Source organism: Balaenoptera musculus, chromosome 14 (genome assembly GCF_009873245.2).
Source record: "Balaenoptera musculus isolate JJ_BM4_2016_0621 chromosome 14, mBalMus1.pri.v3, whole genome shotgun sequence".
Taxonomy (NCBI): Eukaryota; Metazoa; Chordata; class Mammalia; order Artiodactyla; family Balaenopteridae; genus Balaenoptera; species Balaenoptera musculus.
The window spans coordinates 50,050,529-50,055,232 of record NC_045798.1 but is presented as its reverse complement, the minus strand read 5'-3'; positions in this window follow the sequence as shown (position 1 = coordinate 50,055,232).

Here is a 4,704-nt window from a genome sequence, read left to right as displayed (position 1 = left end):
AAATGAAAACACAACATATCAAAATGTATGGGACACAGCAATGGCAGTGCTTCAGGGAAATTTATAGCACTTCAAACATAGATTGGATATATTCTAACTTTTCAGATTATGTTTGTCAATGTAAAATAATCATACAATGTTTATCTGTATTACTTTTTACAATAATATATGATACCACATATGATACTTTCATTCATGTTGGTGCAGGTGACAAAAAAAGATACACACAAAGCTATTCAGTTTTCTGTGCCGTGTTGCTACCATCAAATCTGTTCAGAAAACATAGCTGTGTTGCAGGTCTTGGCACTGTTTTTGGCTTGTGCTTGCTGTCAAAAAGACAATCTTCTTATTACTCAAAATAAACCAGAGCTTTATCATCATTCCTAGATCCAACCCCCACTGACAAAAAGGGATATCATCAATTTTACAAGTTTAGCCCCTACTCTCTTTGCTGGTAGTTTTATGCAGGGATTACCTTCCTAGGCTGAAGTTCTAAAACACAGTTGTTACATTAATAAGTCATTTTTATGTGATAAAACTATTGAAGGTAACTGGCTAATTTCATGTGGTAATAATTAGGTCTGTTCACTAATATTACAGTTTACTTCCATCTGGGCATGTGATAGAACTGCACTTCTCTTTCATCTTCAAGTTAGGAGTGGCCTTATGACTTGATTTGGCCACTAAAATATGAGTAGAAGTTCCAGGTGCTGCTTCTGATAGAAGACTTTTAAGAACCTGTGGGTGATTCACCATGTTCCCATGTGTTTGATGAATGAATTATGAGGATGCTGTAGATGACAGGGGCTTTATGAGCCTGGGTCCCCGAGTGAGGAAGATGTAAAATAAGAGTCTTTTATTGACCAACTTGGGCACAAAGCATTAGCAAGAAATAAACCTGTATTCATTTCAGGACCCAAGATTTTAGAGTTGTTTGCTATGACTGCATAACCTAAACTATTATAACTGACTAATATATTTTGTATTTACATTAAACACACAAAAGTCTTTGCAATAGGACACTGCTCTATGGCATCAAACTGTAAACTACAGTTAATGAATTATTCATTGGTGTACTTGATGGAATCTTCCACTCTGATAATACACACATACACACACACACACACACAAAGTCAAATCAAGCCTTGAGTCCCTTTCCTTATGGTATAAACTGGAACAATAGTTTACTAGTTACTCCATGATGCTTTGTATTTTGGGGAGCATACAGTGAAATAATGTATCACATTCTTCAGGGATACATGAGTCACAGAATATGTATGCGCTGCCTAGAACATTTCCAACAGCTTCAAAGAAGAGAGTCAGGTATTTGTATATGTGCACTCTATATATATTGTGATTCATGGTTAATATTAACATTAATCATATCAACTGCATATTACCCATCATTTGCAGGGAGAAATAACATTGATTAATGTTTTCAAACACTGTGCATAGATCTTCACGTGCATCAGCACACCTAACCAATTAGTACTTCACTTTGCTAATCACATGTGCCATGTGTTCTAGGTTAACATTATTTGGATAATATTTAACATTAATAAGTTTTTTTTATCATAACAATTACTATGGGTCATGTCAAAAGTTTCCAGTGTAAAGATTAACAGAGACTTTTTAATTTTACCAAGATAATTCAACAGGTGTTTTTATGTTACACTTTATATCCTCTTTGTAGTATACAGTACTCTAGACAAAGATATTGGGGGTAGATGAAACAGGTGACTTTAAATTCTTAAGTTTATTAATGGTCATAGAATTTCCAGCTGTTAAAGATATTTCCCTAATTATTTGAAATGCTAAAGTATATATTCTTGATGTTAAAAATTTCAATAGTTTCAAACGGTGCTCAAGTTACTATTTTTGAATTCAAAAAATATATAACATATAATGAGAAATTCCCCAGAATCCAGCAGTCACCAGGCTTTGTCTAGGCATTTATATACCTGTTCTTGCTTTATATATTTTACATGTAAAATATGGGGCAAAAAGCACTTATATAAAGGCAGTTACAAGTTTTTCCACTGGTTTTTATTGAGGGAGAAGTAACCAAAAGATCAAATTAGGTGTTATGATTTTTAACAATGATGGGAACTTAATGCATCAGTAAAATTATGAACCAGATACTACAGTTATTAATCTAACTATGACTAGTACTAACTATGTCTGTAGTTAACAGTATGGATTACAGAATCAGTACTTGAATCAGAATCTCTACCTATGTGACAGTGGTCATGATTACTGTTCTCCTTGTGCCTCAGTTTCCGCCTCCATAAAATGGGGATAATGGTAATATAGGAAGCCTTCATTTGGCTCTTGTGAAGAATACCTAAGTTACTCTATATAGAGCCATAGAATGATGTCCAGCACACAGTAAGTCAATAAATTTAGTTATTATTATTATTATGTTTGCTTTAAATTATTAATACACATTTCCCCAGCGTGTTCAACGCTTAATTCACCTCCCTCACTCTGGTGCCTCTTCTCTTCCTACGGACATTTCAGGGAGTCTTATGGTTGTGTGATGAATCGATTACGTTTCTATTTTGAGACATTCTGCCACTTTAACAACAACCAAACACACACACACACACACACACAACTGCTTTTTAAAATTTGAAAGTAGTTGTTAAGGCAAAGAAAGAAAATGACTACATTTCATTAAATTTAAATAACTTCAAAAATCGGATAATAACTAGATACAGGTAGCACATGCTCTACATGCTATAAAAAGTATTGACAGAAGTTTTGTAATCCTCCCCATGTCCATAGGTGGATGATGAGGTGAAACAGTACATCAGCTGGTGAATAGAGAAGTGTAGAGATAACCAGAGTGAGATGTAAGTCTCTGATGCAGAAAACATCGATGAAAGCATTTAAGACCACCTGACTTAGTAAATACCTCCTCACACGTCATGTCTCTGTAAATATGTGACTTCTAGGGCATCCTGTTCCAACTTCCATGTCTGGCCCAGAATCCTTTATTACACATTCTTACAGGAATCCTTCTTCAGAACTCACTGCAATTTGTAAATAAACATTTATTTGTATAATCATCGTATTGAAGTCTGGCCCCGGTGCTGGCAGGGCGCACTCATCTTTCTGCTCACCAGTGATCCCCAGTTCTCTGCCCAGCACTGGAGGCAAAGGGCCTCTCAAGAAACAGAGACAGCACAACTCTCCCAAAACTAGAGGTAGGGGACTTGCAAGGAAAAAGTCGTGTCAAATCCCCCAGGTGAGATCAAAGTAGCGAGAGAATGCTTTTTCTAAAATAAGCAACAGAAACTAGAAAACTGGAACAGGTGAGTCAGTTCAGAAAGGATATATGTATGTGCCATAGGATTTATGCCTTAATAACCATCAACGTTTTATATAGACTTGGAAAATTCAAATTCACTTTCAATAACAAAAACGATTGTGCCGGGCTTCCCTGGTGGCGCAGTGGTTGAGAATCTGCCTGCCAAGGCAGGGGACACGGGTTCGAGCCCTGGTCTGGGAAGATCCCACATGCCGCTGAGCAACTAGGCCCGTGAGTCACAACTACTGAGCCTGCGCGTCTGGAGCCTGTGCCCCGCAACGAGAGAGGCCGTGATAGTGAGAGGCCCGCGCACCGCGATGAAGAGTGGCCCCCACTTGCCGCAACTGGAGGAAGCCCTCGCACAGAAACGAAGACCCAACACAGCCAAAAATAAATAAATACTAATAAAAAAAAAACAGTATTTCTTCAAAAAAAAAAAAAAAAGATCGTGCCTGATGGCATGCAACTTTCCTGACTACAGCACTGTGCTCTAACACCCTCAAAGAAAGATGGAACCCTAATTTGGCGTGTGGAAGACTTTAACCACTGAAGATAATTCTTTTCACGTCCAAAGATCACGTTTCCATATAGTTCGGTTGGATTGTATTCTCTTTTCACATATAATGTGGAATAAGTGAGCATTTGAAGTACGTACACTGAATTTAATTAAACTGAAAGACAAGACTTAAGGAAATCTATGAATGTCAAAATAATTTTGAAACTCATTATGTGAAGCAGCAATTAAATTTACTTGAAAAAATAACAGATGAAGACCTAAGAGACATCTGTCCAATAAAATGAATATTACAAGAGTTCCATGATAAGTTCAAATGAGAAGTAATTCTCTAAATATGCGCAGTTGGACTTTACCCCACTGAGACCGCTCTTCACATCATGGTTCATTTAAAACAAGTGGATATTTTTACAGTATTTCAGCTTAGAACTAATGAGAAAATGTGATTTCAGTCTTCATTGCTACACAACTTTGCCGAAAGTACATACAATTGGTGAAAAGGCATGACATATACAAACACTCTCGCAGTACAGCCTGCTTTTAATCACTGAGAGTTGAAAGAGAATTGCATAATTCTTCTTTTAAAACTGCCTAAGCTCTTGTCAGTGTGATTGAATTAAAGATGATTAAACTCGCTCAAAATTTCTGCAAGATGGTGTTTGGAAGAAAATGATGGCCCTGCTTTGAGCAAAGAACAGTCTAATACCTTACGAAGTTTAAAATTAAGTGCAAATATAGAGATTCAGCTGCCTGCTTTATAATTTACTTTGCTGATAAATCTTAACTGCTGAAAATCTTAACTTTGCTGATAAATACTACTTTAATCTATAATTGTTGTAGGAAACGGTCAATTGTGGCAAAAGGAAATGACTCAAAG